Below are 9,320 nucleotides of genomic sequence, written 5' to 3' on the forward strand. Positions count from 1 at the left end.
AACCCAACTGATAAACAATGCTGCAGCGCTATGTCTCCTAGCAACCCAACTGATAAACAATACTGCAGCACTATTTCTCCTAGCAACCCAACTGATAAACAATGCTGCAGCACTATGTCTCCTAGCAACCCAACTGATAAACAATACTGCAACACTATGTCTCCTAGCAACCCAACTGATAAACAATGCTGCAGCGCTATGTCTCCTAGCAAACCAACTGATAAACAATGCTGCAGCGCTATGTCTCCTAGCAACCCAACTGATAAACAACGCTGCAGCGCTATGTCTCCTAGCAACCCAACTGATAAACAATGCTGCAGCGCTATGTCTCCTAGCAACCCAACTGTTAAACAATGCTGCAGCGCTGTCTCCTAGCAACCCAACTGATAAACAATACTACAGCGCTATGTCTCCTAGCAACCCAACTGATAAACAATGCTGCAGTGCTATGTCTCCTAGCAACCCAACTGATAAACAATGCTGCAGCGCTGTCTCCTAGCAACCCAACTGATAAAATATGCTGCAGCACTATGTCTCCTAGCAACCCAACTGATAAACAATACTGCAAAACTATGTCTCCTAGCAACCCAACTGATAAACAATGCTGCAGCGCTATGTCTCCTAGCAACCCAACTGATAAACAATGCTGCAGCGCTATGTCTCCTAGCAACCGAACTGATAAACAATGCTGCAGCGCTATGTCTCCTAGCAACCCAACTGATAAACAATGCTGCAGCGCTATGTCTCCTAGCAACCCAACTGATAAACAATGCTGCAGCGCTGTCTCCTAGCAACCCAACTGATAAACAATACTACAGCGCTATGTCTCCTAGCAATCCAACTGATAAACAATGCTGCAGCGCTATGTCTCCTAGCAACCCAACTGATAAACAATGCTGCAGCGCTGTCTCCTAGCAACCCAACTGATAAACAATGCTACAGTGCTATGTCTCCTAGCAACCCAACTGATAAACAATGCTGCAGTGCTATGTCTCCTAGCAACCCAACTGATAAACAATGCTGCAGCGCTGTCTCCTAGCAACCCAACTGATAAACAATGCTGCAGCACTATGTCTCCTAGCAACCCAACTGATAAACAATACTGCAACACTGTCTCCTAGCAACCCAACTGATAAACAATGCTGCAGTGCTATGTCTCCTAGCAACCCAACTGATAAACAATGCTGCAGCGCTATGTCTCTTAGCAACCCAACTGATAAACAATGCTGCAGCGCTATGTCTCCTAGCAACCCAACTGATAAACAATGCTGCAGCGCTATGTCTCCTAGCAACCCAACTGATAAACAATGCTGCAGCGCTATGTCTCCTAGCAACCCAACTGTGAGGGGTGGTGGTGTAGTGGTCTAAAGCACATAACTGGTAATCAGAAGGTTGCTGGTTCGATCCCCACAGTCACCACCATTGTGTCCTTGAGTAAGGCACTTAACTCCAGGTTGCTCCGGGGGGATTGTCCCTGTAATAAGTGCACTGTAAGTCGCTTTGGATAAAAGCATCTGCCAAATGCATAAATGTAAATGTAAATCTATGTCTCCTAGCAACCCAACTGATAAACAATGCTGCAGCGCTATGTCTCCTAGCAACCCAACTGATAAACAATACTGCAGCACTATGTCTCCTAGCAACCCAACTGATAAACAATGCTGCAGTGCTATGTCTCCTAGCAACCCAAATGATAAACAATACTGCAGTGCTATGTCTCCTAGCAACCCAACTGATAAACAATGCTGCAGCACTATGTCTCCTAGCAACCCAACTGATAAACAATGCTGCAGCAATATGTCTCCTAGCAACCCAACTGATAAACTATGCTGCAGCGCTATGTCTCCTAGCAACCCAACTGATAAACATTACTACAGTGCTAGCGATTGTGCTTCAGGTGTACGATTATCAAAAGAGATTCTAATGTTTTATTCACCTGTTTCTGCAGGCGTTTGTTAAACAAGCTTTAATATCATGTAATGTGAAACAAACTCATTTATCAATATTACTTATAAAGTGAATGTTTATCACTAACTCTGTAGATCTCCCTCAGTGTACACATGTTTGTGTGACATCATGCCCCTGCATCTCGCCGAAATCAGAGATGAGAATTTCTGCAAGTTGTAATTCTGACTTCAAGATGCATCCATTGCACTTTTCAAACCTTGATCCGACACTGAATGCTCCAGCAGCCTCATTTACTCTTAGAAAACTCCTGATGTTTCTATAACTACGCAAAAATGTTCTCTTTCTCAACGGCAACACCAGCAGTGATGACAGTCGACTCGTCAAACAGTTTGATCTTACGTTTTTAAAGTTTATAAATATATATATATATTTATATTAATACATAGTGTATATAAAATATATATATTATAACTATATTCTAATAAATAGTGCATTAAAAATTAATCATGCCTCAAGGACCGTAAGAAGTTTTCCATTCACCGGATTGATTCAAGCTTGAAGCGACACATTCATGTTTTCAGCAGGGGGCAGTAAGCGCAAATCTATCTGTACAGACACGCAGCTCTAGAGGCAACAGAACTGCACTTACAGACTGCAGACAGCTCAAGATGAGGACGCGTTCTTACATACAGCTGGACAAAGCGCAACTCCGAATGCAGGGGTCTAGAGAGTTTTAAACTATGTTTAACTTACCACAGCGTCAATAAAAACAGCGTAAACGCAGCATAATCACTTTTTTCCTTCTGCAGATCCATAGATCATGGATCTATGTAGCACCATCAGAAAACTCTTTTAAGGTGTCTGAGTATCTCAGTGAGTATTGACGCTATCACACTTGGAGACGCGAGTTCGAATCCAGGGCGTGCTGAGTGACTCCAGTCAGGTCTCCTTAGCAACCAGATTGGCCCGGTTGCTAGGGAGGGTAGAGTCACATGAGTAACCTCCTTGTGGTTATAAATAATGTGGTTCTTGCTCTCAGTGGGGCGTGTGGTGAGTTGTGCGTTGATGCCGCGGAGAATAGCGTAAAGCCTCCACACCCGCTACATCTCCGCGGTAACGTGCTCAACAAGTCACGTGATAAGATGCGCGGATTGACGTTCTCAGACGCGGTGGCAACTGAGATTCGTCCTCCACCAACCGGATTGAGGCGAGTCACTACGCCACCATGAGTTTTAGGGGTCAGGGCTTGGTGTTCCGCTCTTCCCGATAAGTGTTTGTGAATGAGCGGATGACTGTTTCTGTTGTTGTACTGTTTGGGCTGCGTTGGACGAACATTGTTGTTGTGTTTTGGCAGGTGGCTCGCCAGATGCAGCCCTCATTCATGTGGATCGGAGACGCTGAGAAAAATTCCTACAAGACAGTTCCAAAGCTGGAGAAAGAGGTTTGAATAAACACACAACTTGTGAAGCATTCACACATACAAGTCAAATTTTCTAGACCATCAACAATGACTTTTCTCCATTGATTGTTGCCCAATGAATCCAAACGGTGTGTCTCAGTTGATGTCTCAGTAAGGAGGTGGCCTCTACTGTCCTCTTGTGGTTACAATTGAAAATCCACTGTGTTGGGAGCAGCAGTTTTCTTAAATTCAGCACATTTAATTTCCAGATTCTCAAAATATGCTTATTCTGTCATTTATTGCAGTATTGTAATTCTAGATTATTGTGCATTATTTAAAGAGGCGGCAAACAGCTTTATCCTTCATGTTTAGCTCTGTGGAAGGAGATACTTCAACACGAGGTGCTCAGCTGGGCCCAAAGCTGGACCTGAGCTCACAAAGTTTACGGATGTTTACACACAAGGTTATATTCTTGTCTTGAGCTCTCACCGCCTTGACCAGCAGACCCAGAGACCCCTCACTGGTGTGGAGCTCATCCCCTCTCTTGCAAAGACCCTGTCTACAAATTAGAAGAGACCTTAAAGGTCCGTTTTTTTATGGCAGCATTTTGCAGTGATGCATGTATTGATACTGGTTGCTTGTACGTTATTTTCTGGTTTGACTGGCATGGTACAGCCGGGCAAAAACGGGCACAAGGCAAGTGAGGAGGCTGATTTGAAGAATAGGAAGATGAAAGGATATACATTACAGGAAAAAGGAAAGGGGAAGATTGAAAAAGTAACTGGCCTTTAGATGGACACATGCAAAACTACGGAAGCCCGTTTTGTCCATGGTTTATCACTTTTTTCTGTCTTGATTTCTCGTGATCACGACTTATTTTTCTCTTTTGTTTTCCTGATTTTGACTTAAAGTTCAAATGATGGGAATGATGGGAAAATTAAGCTTTCTGAAGCAAAAGGGTTTTCATTACAAACGCAAAGCTTCTGTCAAGGTTCAATTTACTGCCATCCGGTGGTCAAATAGCACAACTAGCTATAATATGTATTATCCACACAATTATTGTCATTTTCGCCTGATTTTTTAACTAAAGTGTTAATAAATAAAATATGCAATAATCAAGTGAAGGCCCAAATACTTCATATATGTGTTCAGAAGTTACTGTGTTCTGAGAGTAAATGAATAACTAATGAATAACTGATTATTAGTGTCTAGATTGGATAATAAATATGCTTGTGAGATGGGCTGTAACATTTATGTGACTGTATTGGGTTCAAACTTTTGAATGAGGGAGAGGTAATCCTCTAAATAATCAAAACAAGCAAGTACAACTTTTGTTATGTTGAGATCAAGAGAAAACAAGGCCGAAATAAGTGATAAACTATGGACAAAACAGGCTTCCGTACAAAACCACTGGTTGACGTCATTCCATCAGATCCCGGATGAAATTCTTGCAGCAGTTCCTCTTCCGGCCAGCAGAGGGCACGAGCACATGTATAAATAGTGTGTGTGTGTGTGTGTGTGTGTGTGTGTGTGTGTGTGTGTGTGTGTGTGTGTGTGTGTGTGTGTGTGTGTGTGTGTTAACTGACTTTAATCCATTCTATTGTTTCATCAAACTGTAAATTAAGTTTCTTATATTGTTGCTTTTTCCTAATCCTGACAATTGAAAATGGAAATACTCTTAGAGGTTAGGTTTAGGTTGTTTTTTTTTTTACCTAATATCTATTTTTATTTAATTTAATTTATTTATTTATTTTGTTCAGAGGTCCACAGTGTTTGACCTCTTACACCTGAAGCTTCTTTAAAGGAATAGCTGACCCAAAAATAACAATTATGTCATCATTTACTAACCCTCATGTCATTCTATGCCTGACTTTTTTTTCTTTCTGCAGAACACAGGAGGAAATAATGTCATTAATGCTCCACTGGCTGAATCCAATACAGTGGCAGCACATAGTGACTCAATTTAACACTTAATAAAACACCCAAATGATGTCTCGAGTCTTTTGAGGGGCTACGGTCACTCTGTAAACAGTTTGAAAACACTACATGGTCCTGTCCCGAATAACACACTTGATGTGGGCTTGCGGTCATCCTGTAGTCATGTGTCCGCAAAGTCCACATGACCGTTGGGAGTCCTATTTGACATTTTAGTGCTCAGAAAGGTGCTCATGTGCACCTCTTTGCACCACACCGATCTACTACACAACAGTCCATGATTCTTATCCTCATGACCAATCACAGCAGACTAGAGTTTCGTGCCTGAGGAAAAATCAAGATTTATTATATTTATTTATAAATCAAGGTTCAGTCTACCGGCGATATATTCACCAGAAAAAAAAGTGTATTTATGTAAAAATAAAGATTTTTGTAATCTTTGGCAGTGTGCAGGACAGATGTTCTCCTTTCCTCACATTGAAACTGTTTTGGGCATCTTGCCATTGCAGTCTCTTGGCACGATCGTGATATCATGCTCAGTAACACTTCATATTGCTCGATGCATGCGCAGGACGCTTGATGGCGCTAGGAAGTGTAATCGAGCTTGAAATCATGATCACCAAGGAGGCTCCTGATGTCAAGATTTATAGTGTAAAAGGAGTTACAGTTCAGTCTGTCTTCTGAAGCCATGTATTAAACCACTGGAGTCGTGTGGATTACTTTTATGCTGCATTTATGTGCTTTCTAGAGCTTTACATTTCTGGCCATCATTCACTTGTATTGTATGGACCTACAGGGCTGAGATAATCTTCTAAAAATCTTCATTCATGTTCTGCAGAAGAAAGAAAGTCACACATCTGGGATGACATGAGGGTGAGTAAATGATGTCTTCCCTACCCCTCATCTGCAATATAATCAACCACCTCTCAGCCCAGCCTGTTTTTCCTGGCACCTTCCTTCCTCCTCTGTGATTTGTTGCCGTGCCTTTTCTTCCTTTACCCCTCTCTTCTTCTCTGATCTCAGAGCATCCTCTTCTTCTCTCCAGGTTTATAGGGCATGACAAACACGTTCACCTCAATGTGCTGTTTGTAGCTTCAGCTCACATCTAACTGAATCACGAGTGTGTGTGTGTGTGTGTGTGTGTGTGTGTGTGTGTGTGTGTGTGTGTGTGTGTGTGTGTGTGTGTGTGTGTGTGTGTGCGTGCCCTAAAGCTGGGTGACTTTTTCATGACTTGTTCATTTAAATGAGAGATGTTGATGCGCACGTGCCCTAGTGCACTGGATTATATTTGCACACCTAATTACTGAAAATAAAAAGACAATATTAAGTCATCTTTCCCGTAGTGCTCTTCATACTGTTTTTGATTAAATGTCTCGTTTGACTGTGCATCACACTCATAGGTCATTTCCCTGATGCATTTCCCCCCTTTAGGAGCGCTGATATTTTAACATTACTCGGATTGGATTAGTCAGATGAATCTTCAGTCTCACTGTGGCCTGAGTGCAGACCTTTCTCGCCCTGTGGCCGTTGCTGTAAAACAAAGTACAAAAGCTCCCTCATTTCAAGCAGCCTTTTAACCATTGTTTTGCAATTACTATTTATTTCCCTGTCCGGTGGCTCCAGGGCTTTCTTATGCAGCAAGCGCTGACCTCTGAGCTGCTGTTTATATAGTGATGCATCTGTGTGCACACTGCCTGTGCCGTTACAACTTTAGCAACCCGAGGATTGGCCAAGGGGCTGAAGGGTGAGACTGAGCCATTTAGAAGTTGTCCCTGATTTAATGGAGATTATTAAAGTGAGCCTTCAAAATGGCCACATGACAGGATAGCCTCTGTACGCTGTCACATTTGACTATATCCCTGCATGCAGAGCACACAGAATGCTTATTTCTGAAGCTCATCTGGAATGCATGAGATGTGTACTGGTTTGTAATGGCATGGGAGGGTGTGATGAAGAATAGAGTCACACCATAAAATTCAGTTTCTTTTAGTTTGTAATGCCTGCTCAGAAGTGTCTGTGCACACATACAGTCAGTACATTCAGTTTAAACATATCTATTTACCATAAGGTAAACTGGCAGTTGATAGCGAGTCCATGTGACCATATTGAATAGACACAAATTAACAGAGAAGAAAAAGGTTTGCAAATGTAACTTCAATTAAAGGGATATTTCAGGTTAAATATGCAAGTTAAAGGGATAGTTCACTAAAAAAAGAAAATTCTATCATTATTTACTCCATTGTAGCAATCAGCTACATTTACTCCATTGTAGTAATCAGCTACATTTACTCCATTGTAGTAATAAGCTACATTTACTCCATTGTAGTAATCAGCTACATTTACTCCATTGTAGTAATCAGCTACATTTACTCCATTGCATTTACTTAAGTACATTTTTGGAGAAAATGTACTTTTAAGAGTAGGTTTCATATTGGGCACTTTTTACTCTTACTCAGGTAAACTTGTAATGAAAAAAATTACTTTTACTTCATTACAACAGGTGACAATTAATATGTTTATGTGTGGAAGCTGAGAAACTGTTTGAGTTACTTGTTATTAAAACCCTACGTTGAAGCCCACATTTTTTCGTTCCTCCTTTCATCCATCCTTGAAGCCCGTTACACTGGTGTCGAAACCCGTGATTTTGGAGGAAATATGTCGGCATGGTGTCCTCAACGTTTGCGGAAGTTATCAGTCCCTCGCCAGCATGCATCATGCTCAACATCAGGCTCTGCTTGAGCTGTGCCAGGACCAGAATTGCAGATTCCAGGAGGTGCTCCAGGCTTAAGCAGAGGACCGGTAGGCGATCTGGAGCTTACTGCACTGGGAGAAAGCCCCGGCTGTGACCCCGGACACAGCAGCTGCCATTTCACCTGTCGCCCTCATGAAAATGGGGGCAGAAGATCATCCAGAAGCATTCATAGACCTCTTTGAGAGGACGGCCGAGATCTGGATCTGGAGGCGAGTTTCTGGCGGCAAGTATCCTGGTGTACGACGACCTGAAGTAGTCCCTTGCAGCGGGTTGATTGCAGCCCCGAAAAGCACAGACAGCACCTCCGTGGACTCACGGATGCCCATTTGCCTTTATGCAACAGCTCCGTTATGCCTGCCATAAGGGCAGCTGGCTGAGGACCCAGACGCAGAGGGAGTCATCAATCTCATGGTGCTAAAACAGCTGATCCGTCATCTGCCGAAAGGAACTGTGGAGTGGGTCCAGTGCCACCTCCTGGCATCTCTGGAGGAGGCCGTCCAACTGGCAGAGGACGATATGTCAGCGTATCAGAGGGTGAAGCCCTCCCTCCCTCTCTACTCTCCCTCGCAACTATGATCATCCTATAATCCCACCCACGCTGAGGCGGCACTAAACTGCAGTGGAAAAGCAAGCTCAGAAAAGTAAACTGAGTCGAGTTGAACCGTAACGTGCCGTGGAAAAGTGCCATTATACACAAAAATAAAACAATTCGTGTATCGTCGGCATGACAGTGAAAACTAATTCCATGTTTCCTGATAATGTCTCCCAGGGGGAGCATATATAGGGATATATATAGAGGCCCTAAAACTGATCCTTGTGGCACTCCATACATCATTTTAATTTGATCTGACAGTTTCTCATTTACACAGACAAAGGGAATGAGGTCAGACGATAGAATTTCCAATAATAATAATTTTCCATTAATTGTTTTATTAATATTATTATTTAATACATGTTAAATGTATATTATGTCATGGAATATTGGGAAGTAAACGTCCATTATGTTACATATTAAATTAACTAGTTACTCACTACTTGAGTATACTTTTAATTGGATAATTTGTACTCTTACTCAAGTAATTATCAACTTCATTACTTTTACTTCCATTAGAGTAATTCTACTTTTACTTGAGTACAGATTTGGGCTAATCTACCCACCTCTGCTTCCAGTCAGCAGCTGTATTATTACCCACATAATGGCGTGAGAACAGACGCTCATGTCACAGCCGGAAGAGTAGCGCTGTTTACAAGTGAGGAGGAGGAACGCTGTACACAAGTTTGGTTGGTTTTGGTTTAGATCTGTATTAATCTGTAAGATTACATCTG

The sequence above is a fragment of the Xyrauchen texanus genome, chromosome 13, assembly GCF_025860055.1.
Source record: "Xyrauchen texanus isolate HMW12.3.18 chromosome 13, RBS_HiC_50CHRs, whole genome shotgun sequence".
NCBI lineage: Eukaryota > Metazoa > Chordata > Actinopteri > Cypriniformes > Catostomidae > Xyrauchen > Xyrauchen texanus.